This window comes from Styela clava, chromosome 1 (genome assembly GCF_964204865.1).
Source record: "Styela clava chromosome 1, kaStyClav1.hap1.2, whole genome shotgun sequence".
In the NCBI taxonomy this organism is placed as follows: domain Eukaryota; kingdom Metazoa; phylum Chordata; class Ascidiacea; order Stolidobranchia; family Styelidae; genus Styela; species Styela clava.
Window position 1 is genome coordinate 18,281,395 of NC_135250.1, and position 22,168 is coordinate 18,303,562.

Genomic DNA, 22,168 nt, shown 5'->3' on the forward strand with positions numbered 1-22,168 from the left:
GCAGCCCGCCGAACACCGGCACTGCGTACAGTGCAGGCGAACGACAAGCCAGCCGAACGGCGACGGCCGCACACAGAGAGCGCGCGGCATCCTTTCCTCGATCCGCCACCGGGCCGCACCGCCCGCGCGCTGTAACACCCCCGCCGGAGCGGAGGCCACCTTCGCGCGGGGACTTAGACCGACGGCAAACCGGTCGTGACCCGCGCCGGTCGCTAGTGCGCTGAGACGGTGCGCGAGCCGACTCGGCAGCGGCGCCTTAAGCGTCCGCGAACCGAGACGGCGCGCCCCCGCACCCAACTGAAAGCGAGCCGGCGACCTGACGGGCCCTCCCGTTTGCCTCTCAACGGTTTCACGTACTCTTGAACTCTCTCTTCAAAGTGCTTTTCAACTTTCCCTCACGGTACTTGTCCGCTATCGGTCTCGCGACCGTATTTAGTCTTAGGTGGAGTTTACCACCCGCTTTGGGCTGCATTCCCAAACCGCACCGCACCACCGTGCGCCGGCGTAAATACAGGGCTTTCGGCGTCGAAAGAAGCCGAGCCGAAAAAAGTTAAAGTACAAACGTGCAAGCATACTAACCTAACCCTAGGTAAGGCATGTTAGAGCGAAAGACAGTAAACTCGAATGAGAAGAGAAAAAGCGGCGTGCGGTGCGGGGCCGGTCGGAGCGCACCCTTTTCTCGGTGGCTGGCGGGCGAGAGAGTGCTGCGTCGCCGGCATCGGCGTCGAAAGAAGCCGAGCCGAAAAAAGTTAAAGTACAAACGTGCAAGCATACTAACCTAACCCTAGGTAAGGCATGTCAGAGCGAAAGACAGTAAACTCGAATGAGCCAAGAAAGAGCGGCGTGCGGTGCGGGGCCGGTCGGAGCGCACCCTTTTCTCGGTGGCTGGCGGGCGAGAGAGTGCTGCGTCGCCGGCATCGGCGTCGAAAGAAGCCGAGCAGAAAAAAGTTAAAGTACAAACGTGCAAGCATACTAACCTAACCCTAGGTAAGGTATGTTAGAGCGAAAGACAGTAAACTCGAATGAGCCAAGAAAGAGCGGCGTGCGGTGCGGGGCCGGTCGGAGCGCACACTTCTGTCGGTGGCTGGCGGGCGAGAGATTGCTGCGTCGCCGGCATCGGCGTCGAAAGAAGCCGAGCCGAAAAAAGTTAAAGTACAAACGTGAAAGCATACTAACCTAACCCTAGGTAAGGCATGTTAGAGCGAAAGACAGTAAACTCGAATGAGCCAAGAAAGAGCGGCGTGCGGTGCGGGGCCGGTCGGAGCGCACCCTTTTCTCGGTGGCTGGCGGGCGAGAGATTGCTGCGTCGCCGGCATCGGCGTCGAATGAAGCCGAGCCGAAAAAAGTTAAAGTACAAACGTGCAAGCATACTAACCTAACCCTAGGTAAGGCATGTTAGAGCGAAAGACAGTAAACTCGAATGAGCCAAGAAAGAGCGGCGTGCGGTGCGGGGCCGGTCGGAGCGCACCCTTTTCTCGGTGGCTGGCGGGCGAGAGATTGCTGCGTCGCCGGCATCGGCGTCGAAAGAAGCCCAGCCGAAAAAAGTTAAAGTACAAACGTGCAAGCATACTAATCTAACCCTAGGTAAGGCATGTTAGAGCGAAAGACAGTAAACTCGAATGAGCCAAGAAAGAGCGGCGTGCGGTGCGGGGCCGGTCGGAGCGCACACTTTTCTCGGTGGCTGACGGGCGAGAGAGTGCTGCGTCGCCGGCATCGGCGACGAAAGAAGCCGAGCCGAAAAAAGTTAAAGTACAAACGTGCAAGCATACTAACCTAACCCTAGGTAAGGCATGTTAGAGCGAAAGACAGTAAACTCGAATGAGCCAAGAAAAAGCGGCGTGCGGTGCGGGGCCGGTCGGAGCGCACACTTTTCTCGGTGGCTGGCGGGCGGGAGAGTGCTGCGTCGCCGGCATCGGCGTCGAAAGAAGCCGAGCCGAAAAAAGTTAAAGTACAAACGTGCAAGCATACTAACCTAACCCTAGGTAAGGCATGTTAGAGCGAAAGACAGTAAACTCAAATGAGCCAAGAAAGAGCGGCGTGCGGTGCGGGGCCGGTTGGAGCGCACACTTTTCTCGGTGGCTGGCGGGCGAGAGAGTGCTGCGTCGCCGGCATCGGCGTAGAAAGAAGCCGAGCCGAAAAAAGTTAAAGTACAGACGTGCAAGCATACTAACCTAACCCTAGGTAAGGCATGTTAGAGCGAAAGACAGTAATCTCGAATGAGCCAAGAAAGAGCGGCGTGCGGTGCGGGGCCGGTCGGAGCGCACCCTTTTCTCGGTGGCTGGCGGGCGAGAGAGTGCTGCGTCGCCGGCATCGGCGTCGAAAGAAGCCTCCGAAAAAAGTTAAAGTACAAACGTGCAAGCATACTAACCTAACCCTAGGTAAGGCATGTTAGAGCGAAAGACAGTAAACTCGAATGAGCCAAGAAAGAGCGGCGTGCGGTGCGGGGCCGGTCGGAGCGCACCCTTTTCTCGGTGGCTGGCGGGCGAGAGAGTGCTGCGTCGCCGGCATTGGCGTCGAAAGAAGCCGAGCCGAAAAAAGTTAAAGTACAAACGTGCAAGCATACTAACCTAACCCTAGGTAAGGTATGTTAGAGCGAAAGACAGTAAACTCGAATGAGCCAAGAAAGAGCGGCGTGCGGTGCGGGGCCGGTCGGAGCGCACACTTCTGTCGGTGGCTGGCGGGCGAGAGATTGCTGCGTCGCCGGCATCGGCGTCGAAAGAAGCCGAGCCGAAAAAAGTTAAAGTACAAACGTGCAAGCATACTAACCTAACCCTAGGTAAGGCATGTTAGAGCGAAAGACAGTAAACTCGAATGAGCCAAGAAAGAGCGGCGTGCGGTGCGGGGCCGGTCGGAGCGCACCCTTTTCTCGGTGGCTGGCGGGCGAGAGATTGCTGCGTCGCCGGCATCGGCGTCGAATGAAGCCGAGCCAAAAAAAGTTAAAGTACAAACGTGCAAGCATACTAACCTAACCCTAGGTAAGGCATGTTAGAGCGAAAGACAGTAAACTCGAATGAGCCAAGAAAGAGCGGCGTGCGGTGCGGGGCCGGTCGGAGCGCACCCTTTTCTCGGTGGCTGGCGGGCGAGAGATTGCTGCGTCGCCCGCATCGGCGTCGAAAGAAGCCGAGCCGAAAAAAGTTAAAGTACAAACGTGCAAGCATACTAATCTAACCCTAGGTAAGGCATGTTAGAGCGAAAGACAGTAAACTCGAATGAGCCAAGAAAGAGCGGCGTGCGGTGCGGGGCCGGTCGGAGCGCACACTTTTCTCGGTGGCTGACGGGCGAGAGAGTGCTGCGTCGCCGGCATCGGCGTCGAAAGAAGCCGAGCCGAAAAAAGTTAAAGTACAAACGTGCAAGCATGCTAACCTAACCCTAGGTAAGGCATGTTAGAGCGAAAGACAGTAAACTCGAATGAGCCAAGAAAATGCGGCGTGCGGTGCGGGGCCGGTCGGAGCGCACACTTTTCTCAGTGGCTGGCGGGCGGGAGAGTGCTGCGTCGCCGGCATCGGCGTCGAAAGAAGCCGAGCCGAAAAAAGTTAAAGTACAAACGTGCAAGCATACTAACCTAACCCTAGGTAAGGCATGTTAGAGCGAAAGACAGTAAACTCGAATGAGCCAAGAAAGAGCGGCGTGCGGTGCGGGGCCGGTCGGAGCGCACCCTTTTCTCGGTGGCTGGCGGGCGAGAGATTGCTGCGTCGCCGGCATCGGCGTCGAATGAAGCCGAGCCAAAAAAAGTTAAAGTACAAACGTGCAAGCATACTAACCTAACCCTAGGTAAGGCATGTTAGAGCGAAAGACAGTAAACTCGAATGAGCCAAGAAAGAGCGGCGTGCGGTGCGGGGCCGGTCGGAGCGCACCCTTTTCTCGGTGGCTGGCGGGCGAGAGATTGCTGCGTCGCCCGCATCGGCGTCGAAAGAAGCCGAGCCGAAAAAAGTTAAAGTACAAACGTGCAAGCATACTAATCTAACCCTAGGTAAGGCATGTTAGAGCGAAAGACAGTAAACTCGAATGAGCCAAGAAAGAGCGGCGTGCGGTGCGGGGCCGGTCGGAGCGCACACTTTTCTCGGTGGCTGACGGGCGAGAGAGTGCTGCGTCGCCGGCATCGGCGTCGAAAGAAGCCGAGCCGAAAAAAGTTAAAGTACAAACGTGCAAGCATGCTAACCTAACCCTAGGTAAGGCATGTTAGAGCGAAAGACAGTAAACTCGAATGAGCCAAGAAAATGCGGCGTGCGGTGCGGGGCCGGTCGGAGCGCACACTTTTCTCAGTGGCTGGCGGGCGGGAGAGTGCTGCGTCGCCGGCATCGGCGTCGAAAGAAGCCGAGCCGAAAAAAGTTAAAGTACAGACGTGCAAGCATACTAACCTAACCCTAGGTAAGGCATGTTAGAGCGAAAGACAGTAATCTCGAATGAGCCAAGAAAGAGCGGCGTGCGGTGCGGGGCCGGTCGGAGCGCACCCTTTTCTCGGTGGCTGGCGGGCGAGAGAGTGCTGCGTCGCCGGCATCGGCGACGAAAGAAGCCGAGCCGAAAAAAGTTAAAGTACAAACGTGCAAGCATACTAACCTAACCCTAGGTAAGGCATGTTAGAGCGAAAGACAGTAAACTCGAATGAGCCAAGAAAGAGCGGCGTGCGGTGCGGGGCCGGTCGGAGCGCACCCTTTTCTCGGTGGCTGGCGGGCGAGAGAGTGCTGCGTCGCCGGCATTGGCGTCGAAAGAAGCCGAGCCGAAAAAAGTTAAAGTACAAACGTGCAAGCATACTAACCTAACCCTAGGTAAGGTATGTTAGAGCGAAAGACAGTAAACTCGAATGAGCCAAGAAAGAGCGGCGTGCGGTGCGGGGCCGGTCGGAGCGCACACTTCTGTCGGTGGCTGGCGGGCGAGAGATTGCTGCGTCGCCGGCATCGGCGTCGAAAGAAGCCGAGCCGAAAAAAGTTAAAGTACAAACGTGCAAGCATACTAACCTAACCCTAGGTAAGGCATGTTAGAGCGAAAGACAGTAAACTCGAATGAGCCAAGAAAGAGCGGCGTGCGGTGCGGGGCCGGTCGGAGCGCACCCTTTTCTCGGTGGCTGGCGGGCGAGAGATTGCTGCGTCGCCGGCATCGGCGTCGAATGAAGCCGAGCCAAAAAAAGTTAAAGTACAAACGTGCAAGCATACTAACCTAACCCTAGGTAAGGCATGTTAGAGCGAAAGACAGTAAACTCGAATGAGCCAAGAAAGAGCGGCGTGCGGTGCGGGGCCGGTCGGAGCGCACCCTTTTCTCGGTGGCTGGCGGGCGAGAGATTGCTGCGTCGCCCGCATCGGCGTCGAAAGAAACCGAGCCGAAAAAAGTTAAAGTACAAACGTGCAAGCATACTAATCTAACCCTAGGTAAGGCATGTTAGAGCGAAAGACAGTAAACTCGAATGAGCCAAGAAAGAGCGGCGTGCGGTGCGGGGCCGGTCGGAGCGCACACTTTTCTCGGTGGCTGACGGGCGAGAGAGTGCTGCGTCGCCGGCATCGGCGTCGAAAGAAGCCGAGCCGAAAAAAGTTAAAGTACAAACGTGCAAGCATGCTAACCTAACCCTAGGTAAGGCATGTTAGAGCGAAAGACAGTAAACTCGAATGAGCCAAGAAAATGCGGCGTGCGGTGCGGGGCCGGTCGGAGCGCACACTTTTCTCAGTGGCTGGCGGGCGGGAGAGTGCTGCGTCGCCGGCATCGGCGTCGAAAGAAGCCGAGCCGAAAAAAGTTAAAGTACAAACGTGCAAGCATACTAACCTAACCCTAGGTAAGGCATGTTAGAGCGAAAGACAGTAAACTCGAATGAGCCAAGAAAGAGCGGCGTGCGGTGCGGGGCCGGTCGGAGCGCACCCTTTTCTCGGTGGCTGGCGGGCGAGAGATTGCTGCGTCGCCGGCATCGGCGTCGAATGAAGCCGAGCCAAAAAAAGTTAAAGTACAAACGTGCAAGCATACTAACCTAACCCTAGGTAAGGCATGTTAGAGCGAAAGACAGTAAACTCGAATGAGCCAAGAAAGAGCGGCGTGCGGTGCGGGGCCGGTCGGAGCGCACCCTTTTCTCGGTGGCTGGCGGGCGAGAGATTGCTGCGTCGCCCGCATCGGCGTCGAAAGAAGCCGAGCCGAAAAAAGTTAAAGTACAAACGTGCAAGCATACTAATCTAACCCTAGGTAAGGCATGTTAGAGCGAAAGACAGTAAACTCGAATGAGCCAAGAAAGAGCGGCGTGCGGTGCGGGGCCGGTCGGAGCGCACACTTTTCTCGGTGGCTGACGGGCGAGAGAGTGCTGCGTCGCCGGCATCGGCGTCGAAAGAAGCCGAGCCAAAAAAAGTTAAAGTACAAACGTGCAAGCATACTAACCTAACCCTAGGTAAGGCATGTTAGAGCGAAAGACAGTAATCTCGAATGAGCCAAGAAAGAGCGGCGTGCGGTGCGGGGCCGGTCGGAGCGCACCCTTTTCTCGGTGGCTGGCGGGCGAGAGAGTGCTGCGTCGCCGGCATCGGCGTCGAAAGAAGCCGAGCCAAAAAAAGTTAAAGTACAAACGTGCAAGCATATTAACCTAACCCTAGGTAAGGCATGTTAGAGCGAAAGACAGTAAACTCGAATGAGCCAAGAAAGAGCGGCTTGCGGTGCGGGGCCGGTCGGAGCGCACCCTTTTCTCGGTGGCTGGCGGGCGAGAGAGTGCTGCGTCGCCGGCATCGGCGTCGAAAGAAGCCGAGCCGAAAAAAGTTAAAGTACAAACGTGCAAGCATACTAACCTAACCCTAGGTAAGGCATGTTAGAGCGAAAGACAGTAAACTCGAATGAGCCAAGTAAGAGCGGCGTGCGGTGCGGGACCGGTCGGAGCGCACCCTTTTCTCGGTGGCTGGCGGGCGAGAGATTGCTGCGTCGACGGCATCGGCGTCGAAAGAAGCCGAGCCGAAAAAAGTTAAAGTACAAACGTGCAAGCATACTAACCTAACCCTAGGTAAGGCATGTTAGAGCGAAAGACAGTAAACTCGAATGAGCCAAGAATGAGCGGCGTGCGGTGCGGGGCCGGTCGGAGCGCACCCTTTTCTCGGTGGCTGGCGGGCGAGAGATTGCTGCGTCGCCGGCATCGGCGTCGAAAGAAGCCGAGCCGAAAAAAGTTAAAGTACAAACGTGCAAGCATACTAACCTAACCCTAGGTAAGGCATGTTAGAGCGAAAGACAGTAAACTCGAATGAGCCAAGAAAGAGCGGCGTGCGGTGCGGGGCCGGTCGGAGCGCACCCTTTTCTCGGTGGCTGGCGGGCGAGAGATTGCTGCGTCGCCGGCATCGGCGTCGAAAGAAGCCGAGCCGAAAAAAGTTAAAGTACAAACGTGCAAGCATACTAACCTAACCCTAGGTAAGGCATGTTAGAGCGAAAGACAGTAAACTCGAATGAGCCAAAAAAGAGCGGCGTGCGGTGCGGGGCCGGTCGGAGCGCACCCTTTTCTCGGAGGCTGGCGGGCGAGAGAGTGCTGCGTCGCCGGCATCGGCGTCAAAAGAAGCCGAGCCGAAAAAAGTTAAAGTACAAACGTGCAAGCATACTAACCTAACCCTAGGTAAGGCATGTTAGAGCGAAAGACAGTAAACTTGAATGAGCCAAGAAAGAGTGGCGTGCGGTGCGGGGCCGGTCGGAGCGCACCCTTTTCTCGGTGGCTGGCGGGCGAGAGAGTGCTGCGTCGCCGGCATCGGCGTCGAAAGAAGCCGAGCCGAAAAAAGTTAAAGTACAAACGCGATGCTAATGAGCGAGCCGTTGTCTCGACTAATATGTAGAGGGCGTTCGATCGAGCGTCTGGCTTGAGCGCTTGTCGGCCTAGCAGAACGGTCGCATTGTTATGCCCGGGTTTTAGGCACCGCTGCAGGCGGCCGGCAGAGCCCTTGTTTGTGCGAAACTGAATGGATCGAGCCCAAGAGAGGGCGAGCAAAGAAAAAACGCAAATCGCTCCGCCTGGCACTGCCGGCGAGAGCGTGGACGTCGCGGCCAGCGACTGTCGAAGCTGAGTACGGCCGCAGGCGATCGCCTCGGTCTTAAACGAATGCAACGAGCACGCGCCGGGCGGCCCAGCAAGGGCCGAGCGCAGCTGTAGCAGCTATCTGGTTGATCCTGCCAGTAGTGATATGCTTGTCTCAAAGATTAAGCCATGCAGGTGCAAGTACGAGTTCTCGTAAAGCGAAACTGCGAATGGCTCATTAAATCAGTCTTAGTTTATTTGGTCTCGTAAGCGAAGTGGATAACTGTGGTAATTCTAGAGCTAATACATGCATTAAGCGCCGACTTCGGGAGGCGCGCTTTTATCAGATCAAAACCGACCGGGTTCGTCCTGTGACGTTTGATGACTCTGGATAACCACGCGGATCGTACGGTCTCTGCACCGACGACGTATCATTCAAGTGTCTGCCCTATCAACTGTCGAAGGTACGCTACGTGCCTACCTTTGTGATAACGGGTAACGGGGAATCAGGGTTCGATTCCGGAGAGGGAGTCTGAGAAACGGCTACCACATCCAAGGAAGGCAGCAGGCGCGCAAATTACCCATTCCCGACACGGGGAGGTAGTGACGAAAAATAACAATACAGGACTCTAACGAGGCCCTGTAATTGGAATGAGTACATCCTAAAACTCTTAACGAGTATCCATTGGAGGGCAAGTCTGGTGCCAGCAGCCGCGGTAATTCCAGCTCCAACAGTGTATGCTAAAGTTGTTGCGGTTGAAAAGCTCGTAGTTGGATTTTGGGCGAGCGCCGCCGGTCCGTCGCAAGGCGTGTCACTGGTTGCGTTCGCCTCACCTTCGGTTCTCCGTCGGTGCTCTTGACTGAGTGTCGGCGGTGGCCGATAAGTTTACTTTGAAAAAATTAGAGTGTTCAAAGCAGGCTGTTCGCCTGCATAGTGTTGCATGGAATAATGGAATAGGACCTCGGTTCTATTTTGTTGGTTTTCGGAACACGAGGTAATGATTAAGAGGGACAGACGGGGGCGTCCGTACTCTGCCGTTAGAGGTGAAATTCTTGGATCGGCGGAAGACGAACTACTGCGAAAGCATTCGCCAAGAATGTTTTCTTTAATCAAGAGCGAAAGTCAGAGGTTCGAAGACGATCAGATACCGTCCTAGTTCTGACTATAAACGATGCCAACTAGCGATCGGGAGGCGTTACCATGACGACCTTTCCGGCAGCTTCCGGGAAACCAAAGTCTTTGGGTTCCGGGGGAAGTATGGTTGCAAAGCTGAAACTTAAAGGAATTGACGGAAGGGCACCACCAGGAGTGGAGCCTGCGGCTTAATTTGACTCAACACGGGGAAACTCACCCGGCCCGGACACAGGTAGGATTGACAGATTGAGAGCTCTTTCTTGATTCTGTGGGTGGTGGTGCATGGCCGTTCTTAGTTGGTGGAGCGATTTGTCTGGTTAATTCCGATAACGAACGAGACTCTGGCATGCTAAATAGTTACGCGACCTTCTCGGTCGGCGTCTAACTTCTTAGAGGGACTAGTGGCGTTTAGCCACACGAGATTGAGCAATAACAGGTCTGTGATGCCCTTAGATGTCCGGGGCCGCACGCGCGCTACACTGAGTGAAGCAGCGAGTGTCTAACCTAGGCCGAAAGGTCCGGGTAACCCGTTGAACCTCATTCGTGATTGGGATAGGGACTTGCAATTGTTTCCCTTGAACGAGGAATTCCCAGTAAGCGCAAGTCATCAACTTGCGTTGATTACGTCCCTGCCCTTTGTACACACCGCCCGTCGCTACTACCGATTGAATGGTTTAGTGAGATCCTTGGATCGGCCCCGTCGCGGCTGGCAACGGCCGCGTCGGCGTGTCGAGAAGACGATCAAACTTGATCATTTAGAGGAAGTAAAAGTCGTAACAAAAAAGTCGTTCCGTAGGTGAACCTGCGGAAGGATCATTACCGAAGGTGGTGGTAGGCCCCGGCCGACCGCGCACTTAATTGTCTTTGGGTGCCGCCGAGAGGGCAGCCGTCAATCGGGGTTCCGCCCCGTGCGACACGCGTAACACGTTGGCATAGCAAGGCAGCCGAGTGCGATGGTGGCTTCTGGGCACCGCGCTCGATGTGCCGCCGGCCCAGCCCGGCGGTCGCTCGGCGCCGTTTGTTGGTGTTTTTGTGCAGTTGTTGACGGTGGTGGTTTTGTGGTCGATCCCACAGTGTGACGTCCGCGCGCTTCGGCGCCGGGCGAAACGTCGAGGACGACTCTTAATGGTGGATCACTCGGCTCGCGAGTCGATGAAGGACGCAGCCAAGTGCGAGAAGTAATGTGAATTGCAGAACACATTGAACGTCGACCTTCTGAACGCGAATTGCGGTCTCGGATCAATCCCGGGACCGCGTCTGCCTCAGGGTCGCGTTCGTCCTCACCCGAGGGCAGTCGCCTGGCCTCTGCGAAGACGGCCGGGCGTCGCCCCAAGTTGAAGCGGTCGCCGAGCTTTCTCGGCGCGACCGCGTGTCCCGTACACCGCCGGCCCTTCGACGTGTTCAACTACGTTCGAGGGGCGGGTCCAGGTCGGTCGGTCCGGTCACGAGATCAAGACCGACCGTGGGCCAAGGCGGCGACGGTACGCGCTCGGTCGGCGCCGGCGGCGACGACTTGCGATGCCAGCGGGCCGTGTAAGAAGCGGCCCGCTTGACACATACGACCTGAGTTCATGCGAGAGCACCCGCTGAATTTAAGCATATTATTAAGCGGAGGAAGAGAAACCAACAGGGATTCCCTGAGTAACGGCGAGTGAACCGGGAAGAGTCCAGCGTCGAATCTGCGCGCTTTTCGAGCGCGCCGAGTTGTGACGTACGGAAGTCCCAGTGCGGCTGACGGCGAGCGCCGGTGTCCTTCTGATCGAGGCCTCGTCCCACGGCGGGTGTTAGGCCCATAGGGACGCTTGCCTTGGCCGCTTCGGGTCTTCTCGGAGTCGGGTTGTTTGGGAATGCAGCCCAAAGCGGGTGGTAAACTCCACCTAAGACTAAATGCGGTCGCGAGACCGATAGCGGACAAGTACCGTGAGGGAAAGTTGAAAAGCACTTTGAAGAGAGAGTTCAAGAGTACGTGAAACCGTTGAGAGGCAAACGGGTGGGCCCGTCAGGTCGCCGGCTCGCTTTCAGTTGGGTGCGGGGGCGCGCCGTCTCGGTTCGCGGAAGCTTAAGGCGCCGCTGCCGAGTCGGCTCGCGCACCGTCTCAGCGCACTAGCGACCGGCGCGGGTCACGACCGGTTTGCCGTCGGTCTAAGTCCCCGCGCGAAGGTGGCCTCCGCTCCGGCGGGGGTGTTACAGCGCGCGGGCGGTGCGGCCCGGCGGCGGATCGAGGAAAGGATGCCGCGCGCTCTCTGTGTGCGGCCGTCGCCGTTCGGCTGGCTTGTCGTTCGCCTGCACTGTACGCAGTGCCGGTGTTCGGCGGGCTGCCGCTTCGGTGGCGCGCCGTCGACGCGCTCGGGGTCCGTGGCCACGTCGGCCACCCTCCCGACCCGTCTTGAAACACGGACCAAGGAGTCTAACATGAGCGCGAGTCGTCGAGTGGTTCGAGACTCGCAGGCGAAATGAAAGTGAAGGCGGCCTTTGGCCGAACGAGGTCGGACCCGGAGCCCCGTGCGGGCGCCGGCGCACGACCGGCCGATCGCACCCGCTCTGCCGGGGCGGTCGCGCAAGAGCGTCCATGTTGGGACCCGAAAGATGGTGAACTATGCCTGGGAAGGTCGAAGCCAGAGGAAACTCTGGTGGAGGACCGTAGCGATTCTGACGTGCAAATCGATCGTCCTATTTGGGTATAGGGGCGAAAGACTAATCGAACCATCTAGTAGCTGGTTCCTTCCGAAGTTTCCTCAGGATAGCTGGCGCTTTGTCGCAGTTTTATCTGGTAAAGCGAATGATTAGAGGCCTTGGGGACGAAACGTCCTCAACCTATTCTCAAACTTTAAATTGGTAAGAAGCCCGGCTCTCTTAATTGGAGTCGGGCGCCTCGAATGCGAGTGCCCAGTGGGCCACTCTTGGTAAGCAGGACTGGCGATGCGGGATGAACCGAACGCCGGGTTAAGGCGCCCGACGCGACGCTCATCAGAGCCCACAAAAGGTGTTGGTTGATCTAGACAGCAGGACGGTGGCCATGGAAGTCGGAATCCGCTAAGGAGTGTGTAACAACTCACCTGCCGAATCAACCAGCCCTCAAAATGGATGGCGCTGGAACGTCGGGCCTATACCCGGCCGTCGCGACGACACGGGCCGTTCCAAGTCGAGACAGCGGCTCGCTCATTAGCATCGTCTATGTACTTTAACATTTTTTTGGCTCTGCCGCTCTCGACACCAATGCGATGCTTCTGTCGCGACACTGCACTCTCTTGCTCGCCTGACTTAGGCGCAAGTCGTTCAAAGAAACCATCCTCGTTGAGGTCACCTTAGGACATCTGCGTTACACCTTGACAGATGTACCGCCCCAGTCAAACTCACTCTTTGAGACAAGCATATCACTACTGGCAGGATAACCAAATAACTGCGACAGCTGCGTTCGGCCCCCTCAGGCAGCCTGGCGCGCTCCTTTGCTCTACCCGAGGTTTCCATTCTCGCTGAGCTCACCTTAGGACACCTGCGTTACACCTTGACAGATGTACCGCCCCAGTCAAACTCACTCTTTGAGACAAGCATATCACTACTTTCAGGACAACCTAATAGCTGCGACAGCTGCGCTCGGCCCCCTCAGGGAGCCTGACGCGCTCCTTTGCTCTACCCGAGGTTTCCATCCTCGCTGAGCTCACCTTAGGTCACTTGCGTTACACCTAGACAGATGTACCGCCCCAGTCAAACTCACTCTTTGAGACAAGCATATCACTACTGGCAGGACAACCATATAGCTGCGACAGCTGCGCTCGGCCCCCTCAGGCAGCCTGGCGCGCTCCTTTGCTCTACCCGAGGTTTCCATCCTCGCTGAGCTCACCTTAGGACACTTGCTTTAAACCTTGACAGATGTACCGCCCCAGTCAAACTCACTCTTTGAGACAAGCATATCACAACTGGCAGGACAACCAAATAGCTGCGACAGCTGCGCTCGGCCCCCTCAGGCAGCCTGGCGCGCTCCTTTGCTCTACCCGAGGTTTCCAACCTCGCTGAACTCACCTTAGGACACCTGCGTTACATCTTGTCAGATGTACCGCCCCAGTCAAACTTAAACTTATTGCATGTATACATAACAATGCGACCGTTCTGCTAGCCCAAAAAGTGCTCAAACCAGACGCTCGATCGAGCGCCTCCTACATATTAGTCGAGACAACGGCTCGATCATTAGCATCGTCTTTGTACTTTAACATTTTTTGGCTCTGCCGCTCTCGACACCGATGCGACGCTTCTGCTGCACGCTGCACGCTGCACTCTCTCGCTCGCCTGACTTAGGCGTAAGTCGTTCAAAGATACCATCCTCGTTGAGGTCACCTTAGTACACCTGCGTTACACCTTGACAGATGTACCGCCCCAGTCAAACTCACTCTTTGAGACAAGCATATCACTACTGGCAGAACAACCAAATAGCTGCGACAGCTGCGATCGGCCCCCTCAGGCAGTCTGGCGCACTCCTTTGCTCTACCCGAGGTTTCCATCCTTGCTGAGCTCACCTTAGGACACCTGCGTTACACCTTGACAGATGTACCGCCACAGTCAAATTCACTCTTTGAGACAAGCATATCACTACTGGCAGGACAACCAATTAGCTGCGACAGCTGCGCTCGGCTCCCTCAGGCAGCGTGGCGCTTCTCTTTGCTCTATCCGAGGTTTCCATCCTCGCTGAGCTCACCTTAGGACACCTGCATTACACCTTGAAAGATGTACCGCCCCAGTCAAACTCAAACTCAATGCATGTATCGCTCCACTTCGCGGCGACAGCTGCGCTCGGACCCCTCAGGCAGCCTGGCGCGCTCTTTTGCTCTACCCGAGGTTTCCATTCTCGCTGAGCTCACCTTAGGACATCTGCGTTACACCTTGACAGATGTACCGCCCCAGTCAAACTTAAACTTATTGCATGTATACAAAACAATGCGACCGTTTTGCTAGCCCAAAAAGTGCTCAAGCCAGACGCTCGATTGAGCGCCTCCTACATATTAGTCGAGACAACGGCTCGCTCATTAGCATCGTCTTTGTACTTTAACATTTTTTGGCTCTGCCGCTCTCGACACCAATGCGACGCTTCTGTCGCGACACTGCACTCTCTCGCTCGCCTGACTTAGGCGCAAGTCGTTCAAAGATACCATCCTCGTTGAGGTCACCTTAGGACACCTGCGTTACACCTTGACAGATGTACCGCCCAGTCAAACTCACTCTTTGAGACAAGCATATCACTACTGGCAGGACAACCTAATAACTGCGACAGCTGCGTTCGGCCCCCTCAGGCAGCCTGGCGCGCTCCTTTGCTCTACCCGAGCTTTCCATCCTCGCTGAGCTCACCTTAGGACACCTGCGTTACACCTTGACAGATGTACCGCCCCAGTCAAACTCACTCTTTGAGACAAGCATATCACTACTTGCAGGACAACCTAATAGCTGCGACAGCTGCGCTCGGCCCCCTCAGGGAGCCTGACGCGCTCCTTTGCTCTACCCGAGGTTTCCATCCTCGCTGAGCTCACCTTAGGACACCTGCGTTACACCTAGACAGATGTACCGCCCCAGTCAAACTCACTCTTTGAGACAAGCATATCACTACTGGCAGGACAACCATATAGCTGCGACAGCTGCGCTCGGCCCCCTCAGGCAGCCTGGCGCGCTCCTTTGCTCTACCCGAGGTTTCCATCCTCGCTGAGCTCACCTTAGGACACTTGCGTTACACCTTGACAGATGTACCGCCCCAGTCAAACTCACTCTTTGAGACAAGCATATCACAACTGGCAGGACAACCAAATAGCTGCGACAGCTGCGCTCGGCCCCCTCAGGCAGCCTGGCGCGCTCCTTTGCTCTACCCGAGGTTTCCAACCTCGCTGAGCTCACCTTAGGACACCTGCGTTACACCTTGTCAGATGTACCGCCCCAGTCAAACTTAAACTTATTGCATGTATACATAACAATGCGACCGTTCTGCTAGCCCAAAAAGTGCTCAAACCAGACGCTCGATCGAGCGCCTCCTACATATTAGTCGAGACAACGGCTCGCTCATTAGCATCGTCTTTGTACTTTAACATTTTTTGGCTCTGCCGCTCTCGACACCGATGCGACGCTTCTGTCGCGACGCTGCACTCTCTCGCTCGCCTGACTTAGGCGCAAGTCGTTCAAAGATACCATCCTCGTTGAGGTCACCTTAGGACACCTGCGTTACACCTTGACAGATGTACCGCCCCAGTCGAACTCTAACTCAATGCATGTATTAGCTCCAGATTTACCAGAGGTATCTACTTCGCTTACGAGACTTAATAAAGCAAGGCTGATTCAAAGAGGCATTTGCAGTTTCGCTTTAAGAGTACTCGTACTTGCAATTGCATGGCTTCCATCCTCGCTGAGCTCACCTTAGGACACCTGCGTTACAACTTGACAGGTGTACCGCCCCAGTCAAACTCAAACTCAATGCATGTATTAGCGATAGATTTACCACAGTTATCCACTTCGCTTACGATACTTAATAAACCAAGGCTGATTTACAAAGAGCTCACCTTAGGACACCTGCGTTACACCTTGACAGATGTACCGCCCCAGTCAAACTCACTCTTTGAGACAAGCATATCACTACTGGCAGGACAACCAAATAGCTGCGACAGCTGCGCTCGGCCCCCTCAGGCAGCCTGGCCCACTCCTTTGCTCTACCCGAGGTTTCCATCCTCGCTGAGCTCACCTTAGGACACCTGCGTTACACCTTGACAGATGTACCGCCCCAGTCAAACTTAAACTTATTGCATGTATACATAACAATGCGACCGTTCTGCCCAAAAAGTGCTCAAGCCAGACGCTCGATCGAGCGCCTCCTACATATTAGTCGAGTCAACGGCTCGCTCATTAGCATCGTCTTTGTACTTTAACATTTTTTGGCTGTGCCGCTCTCGACACCGATGCGACGCTTCTGTCGCGACGCTGCACTCTCTCGCTCGCCTGACATAGGCGCAAGTCGTTCAAAGATACCATCCTCGTTGAGGTCACCTTAGGACACCTGCGTTACACCTTGACAGATGTACCGCCCCAGTCAAACTCACTCTTTGAGACAAACCTATCACTACTGGCAGGACAACCAAATAACTGCGACAGCTGCGCTCGGCCCCCTCAGGCAGCCTGGCGCGCTCCTTTGCTCTACCCGAGGTTTCCATCCTCGCTGAGCTCACCTTATGACACCTGCGTTACACCATGACAGATGTACCGCCCCAGTCAAACTCACTCGTTGAGACAAGCATATCACTACTGGCAGGACAACCAAATAGCTGCGACAGCTGCGCTCGGCCCCCTCAGGCAGCCTGGCGCGCTCCTTTGCTCTGCCCGAGAATTCCATCCTCGCTGAGCTCACCTTAGGACACCTGCATTACACATTGACAGATGTACCGCCCCAGTCAAACTCAAACTCAATGCATGTATCGCTCCATTTCGCGGCGACAGCTGCGCTTGGCCCCCTCAGGCAGCCTGGCGCGCTCTTTTGCTCTACCCGAGGTTTCCATCCTCGCTGAGCTCACCTTAGGACACCTGCGTTACACTTTGACAAATGTACCGCCCCAGTCAAACTCACTCTTTGAGACAAGCATATCACTACTGGCAGGACAACCAATTAGCTGCGACAGCTGCGCTCGGCCCCCTCAGGCAGCGTGGCGCTTCTCTTTGCTCTATCCGAGGGTTCCATCCTCGCTGAGCTTACCTTAGGACACCTGCATTACACATTGATAGATGTACCGCCCCAGTCAAACTCAAACTCAATGCATGTAACGCCCCATTTGGCGGCGACAGTTGCGCTTGGCCCCCTCATGCAGCCTGGAGCGCTCTTTTGCTCTACCCCAGGTTTCCATCCTCGCTTAGCTCACCTTAGGACACCTGCGCTACACCTTGACAGATGTACCGCCCCAGTCAAACTTAAACTTATTGCATGTATACATAACAATGCGACCGTTCTGCTAGGCCGAAAAGCGCTCAAGCCAGACGCTCGATCAAGCGCCAGCTACATATTAGTCGAGACAACGGCTCGCTCATTAGCATCGCGTTTGTACTTCAACTTTTTTCGGCTCGACTTCTCTAGAAACCGATTCCTGCGACACGGCACTCTTAGGCCCGCCGCCGAGGGAGTGTGCGCCCCATCCCGCCCCGACTGCCCCGCACCGCACGCAGCTCTTGGATCATTATAGTTAACTCTGTCTTACGCTCTTACAGGCCTTACCTAGGGTTAGGTTAGTATGCTTGCACGTGCCGTCACTTAACTCTTTTCGGCATGGCCTCTCTCAACGCAGATGCCGGCGACGCAGCACTCTTTTGCCCGCCGCCGAGGGCGTGTGCGCCCAATCCCGCCCTGACTGTTCCTGACTGGCCATGACACCACGATGACGCCGCCGACGTGCCCCGCCCAGCTCGGTAAAAAAAATAGGACAAGTCTGGCGCGGAAAAAAAAGACAAGTCCGACACCACGGTTGAGCGAGTCGAAAAAAAAGCAAGTTCCAAAAGGACAAATCGTAGACCGGAGGATGATTTTCAACACATCGCAGTGAGAAACTGCTCTAGTGGGTACGACACCCCAATCTTTAACTAGGTCGTCTGCAAATGATTTAGTACCTCGCCTTCGCGCAGGCTGCTCGCCTCGACTTAGGCGCAAGTCGACATCGAAGGATCAAAAAGAAACGTCGCTATGAACGCTTGGTTGCCACAAGCCAGTTATCCCTGTGGTAACTTTTCTGACACCCCTTGCTTGAAACACGCAAACTCAAAGGGATCGATAGGCCACGCTTTCGCGGTCTGTATTTATACTGAAAATCCAAATCAAGTGAGCTTTTGCCCTTTTGCTCTACGCGAGGTTTCCGTCGTCGCTGAGCTCACCTTAGGACACCTGCATTACACCTTGTCATATGTACCGCCCCAGTCAAACTCAATGCATGTATCGCTCCACTTCGCGGCTCGCTCATTAGCATCGTCTTTGTACTTTAACATTTTTTTGGCTCTGCCGCTCTCGACACCGATGCGACGCTTCTGTCGCGATGCTGCACTCTCTCGCTCGCCTGACTTAGGCGCAAGTCGTTCAAAGATACCATCCTCGTTGAGGTCACCTTAGGACACCTGGGTTACACCTTGACAGATGTACCGCCCCAGTCAAACTCACTCTTTGAGACAAGCATATCACTACTGGCAGGACAACCAAATAGCTGCGACAGCTGCGCTCGGCCCCCTCAGGCAGCCTGGCGCGCTCCTTTGCTCTACCCGAGGTTTCTATCCTCGCTGAGCTCACCTTAGGACACCTGTGTTACATCTTGACAGATGTACCGCCCCAGTCAAACTCAAACTCAATGCATGTATTAGCGATAGATTTACCACAGTTATCCACTTCGCTTACGAGACTTAATAAACCAAGGCTGATTAAAAAAGAGCTCACCTTAGGACACCTGCGTTACACCTTGACAGATGTACCGCCCCAGTCAAACTCACTCTTTGAGACAAGAATATCACTACTGGCAGGACAACCAAATAGCTGCGACAGCTGCGCTCGGCCCCCTCAGGCAGCCTGGCGCGCTCCTTTGCTCTACCCGAGGTTTCCATCCTCGCTGAGCTCACCTTAGGTCACCTGCGTTACACCTTGACAGATGTACCGCCCCAGTCAAACTCACTCTTTGAGACAAGCATATCACTACTGGCAGGACAACCAAATAGCTGCGACAGCTGCGCTGGGCCCCCTCAGGCAGCCTGGCGCGCTCCTTTGCTCTACCCGAGGTTTCCATCCTCGCTGAGCTCACCTTAGGACACTTGCGTTACACCTTGACAGATGTACCGCCCCAGTCAAACTCACTCTTTGAGACAAGCATATCACAACTGGCAGGACAACCAAATAGCTGCGACAGCTGCGCTCGGCCCCCTCAGGCAGCCTGGCGCGCTCCTTTTCTCTACCCGAGGTTTCCAACCTCGCTGAGCTCACCTTAGGACACCTGCGTTACACCTTGTCAGATGTACCGCCCCAGTCAAACTTAAACTCATTGCATGTATACATAACAATGCGACCGTTCTGCTAGCCCAAAAAGTGCTCAAACCAGACGCTCGATCGAGCGCCTCCTACATATTAGTCGAGACAACGGCTCGCTCATTAGCATCGTCTTTGTACTTTAACATTTTTTTGCTCTGCCGCTCTCGACACCGATGCGACGCTTCTGTCGCGACGCTGCACTCTCTCGCTCGCCTGACTTAGGCGCAAGTCGTTCAAAGATACCATCCTCGTTGAGGTCACCTTAGGACACCTGCGTTACACCTTGACAGATGTACCGCCCCTGTCGAACTCAAACTCAATGCATGTATTAGCTCCAGATTTACCAGAGTTATCTACTTCGCTTACGAGACTTAATAAAGCAAGGCTGATTTAAAGAGGCATTTGCAGTTTCGCTTTAAGAGTACTCGTACTTGCAATTGCATGGCTTCCATCCTCGCTGAGCTCACCTTAGGACACCTGCGTTACAACTTGAAAGGTGTACCGCCCCAGTCAAACTCAAACTCAATGCATGTATTAGCGATAGATTTACCACAGTTATCCACTTCGCTTACGAGACTTAATAAACCAAGGCTGATTTAAAAAGAGCTCACCTTAGGACACCTGCGTTACACCTTGACAGATGTACCGCCCCAGTCAAACTCACTCTTTGAGACAAGCATATCACTACTGGCAGGACAACCAAATAGCTGCTACAGCTGCGCTCGGCCCCCTCAGGCAGCCTGGCCCACTCCTTTGCTCTACCCGAGGTTTCCATCCTCGCTGAGCTCACCATAGGACACCTGCGTTACACCTTGACAGATGTACCGCCCCAGTCAAACTCACTCGTTGAGACAAGCATATCACTACTGGCAGGACAACCAAATAGCTGCGACATGTGCGCTCGGCCCCCTCAGGCAGCCTGGCGCGCTCCTTTGCTCTACCCGAGGTTTCCATCCTCGCTGAGCTCACCTTAGGACACCTGCATTACACATTGACAGATGTACCGCCCCAGTCAAACTCAAACTCAATGCATGTATCGCTCCATTTCGCGGCGACAGCTGCGCTTGGCCCCCTCAGGCAGCCTGGCGCGCTCTTTTGCTCTACCCGAGGTTTCCATCCTCGCTGAGCTCACCTTAGGACACCTGCGTTACACTTTGACAAATGTACCGCCCCAGTCAAACTCACTCTTTGAGACAAGTATATCACTACTGGCAGGACAACCAATTAGCTGCGACAGCTGCGCTCGGTCCCCTCAGGCAGCGTGGCGCTTCTCTTTGCTCTATCCGAGGGTTCCATCCTCGCTGAGCTTACCTTAGGACACCTGCATTACACATTGACAGATGTACCGCCCCAGTCAAACTCAAACTCAATGCATGTAACGCCCCATTTCGCGGCGACAGTTGCGCTTGGCCCCCTCATGCAGCCTGGAGCGCTCTTTTGCTCTACCCGAGGTTTCCATCCTCGCTGAGCTCACCTTAGGACACCTGCGTTACACCTTGACAGATGTACCGCCCCAGTCAAACTTAAACTTATTGCATGTATACATAACAATGCGACCGTTCTGCTAGGCCGAAAAGCGACTGTTCCTGACTGGCCATGACACCACGATGACGCCGCCGACGTGCCCCGCCCAGCTCGGTAAAAAAAAATAGGACAAGTCTGGCGCGGAAAAAAAAGACAAGTCCGACACCACGGTTGAGCGAGTCGAAAAAAAAGCAAGTTCCAAAAGGACAAATCGTAGACCGGAGGATGATTTTCAACACATCGCAGTGAGAAACTGCTCTAGTGGGTACGACACCCCAATCTTTAACTAGGTCGTCTGCAAATGATTTAGTACCTTGCCTTCGCGCAGGCTGCTCGCCTCGACTTAGGCGCAAGTCGACATCGAAGGATCAAAAAGAAACGTCGCTATGAATGCTTGGTTGCCACAAGCCAGTTATCCCTGTGGTAACTTTTCTGACACCCCTTGCTTGAAACACGCAAACTCAAAGGGATCGATAGGCCACGCTTTCGCGGTCTGTATTTATACTGAAAATCCAAATCAAGTGAGCTTTTGCCCTTTTGCTCTACGCGAGGTTTCCGTCCTCGCTGAGCTCACCTTAGGACGCCTGCATTACACCTTGTCATATGTACCGCCCCAGTCAAACTCAATGCATGTATCGCTCCACTTCGCGGCTCGCTCATTAGCATCGTCTTTGTACTTTAACATTTTTTTGGCTCTGCGCTCTCGACACCGATGCGACGCTTCTGTCGCGATGCTGCACTCTCTCGCTCGCCTGACTTAGGCGCAAGTCGTTCAAAGATACCATCCTCGTTGAGGTCACCTTAGGACACCTGGGTTACACCTTGACAGATGTACCGCCCCAGTCAAACTCACTCTTTGAGACAAGCATATCACTACTGGCAGGACAACCAAATAGCTGCGACAGCTGCGCTCGGCCCCCTCAGGCAGCCTGGCGCGCTCCTTTGCTCTACCCGAGGTTTCTATCCTCGCTGAGCTCACCTTAGGACACCTGTGTTACATCTTGACAGATGTACCGCCCCAGTCAAACTCAAACTCAATGCATGTATTAGCGATAGATTTACCACAGTTATCCACTTCGCTTACGAGACTTAATAAACCAAGGCTGATTTAAAAAGAGCTCACCTTAGGACACCTGCGTTACACCTTGACAGATGTACCGCCCCAGTCAAACTCACTCTTTGAGACAAGAATATCACTACTGGCAGGACAACCAAATAGCTGGCACAGCTGCGCTCGGCCCCCTCAGGCAGCCTGGCGCGCTCCTTTGCTCTACCCGAGGTTTCCATCCTCGCTGAGCTCACCTTAGGACACCTGCGTTACACCTTGACAGATGTACCGCCCCAGTCAAACTCACTCTTTGAGACAAGCATATCACTACTGGCAGGACAACCAAATAGCTGCGACAGCTGCGCTGGGCCCCCTCAGGCAGCCTGGCGCGCTCCTTTGCTCTACCCGAGGTTTCCATCCTCGCTGAGCTCACCTTAGGACACTTGCGTTACACCTTGACAGATGTACCGCCCCAGTCAAACTCACTCTTTGAGACAAGCATATCACAAC

The 22,168-nt window shown here is 54.9% G+C and overlaps 3 non-coding genes and 1 pseudogene across 3 annotated transcripts in view; 3 read left to right on the forward strand and 1 right to left on the reverse strand.

Moving 5' to 3' along the window:
- The window catches only part of LOC144430569 (large subunit ribosomal RNA), a 3,301-nt gene extending 2,663 nt beyond the window's left edge, over positions 1-638 (reverse strand). The window contains exon 1 of the ribosomal RNA XR_013479615.1: positions 1-638. This exon is cut by the window's left edge and continues 2,663 nt beyond it. This is a non-coding gene — a ribosomal RNA (large subunit ribosomal RNA).
- Positions 639-8,084: 7,446 nt separating this feature from the next.
- Positions 8,085-9,899, forward strand: LOC144430518 (small subunit ribosomal RNA). Its single transcript, XR_013479585.1, has one exon. It is a non-coding gene; the product is annotated as a small subunit ribosomal RNA (ribosomal RNA).
- Positions 9,900-10,197: 298 nt separating this feature from the next.
- LOC144429571 (5.8S ribosomal RNA) lies at positions 10,198-10,351 on the forward strand. Its single transcript, XR_013478869.1, has one exon. It is a non-coding gene; the product is annotated as a 5.8S ribosomal RNA (ribosomal RNA).
- Positions 10,352-11,479: 1,128 nt separating this feature from the next.
- On the forward strand, positions 11,480-12,290 carry LOC144430582 (large subunit ribosomal RNA; annotated as a pseudogene).
- Positions 12,291-22,168: the final 9,878 nt, after the last annotated feature.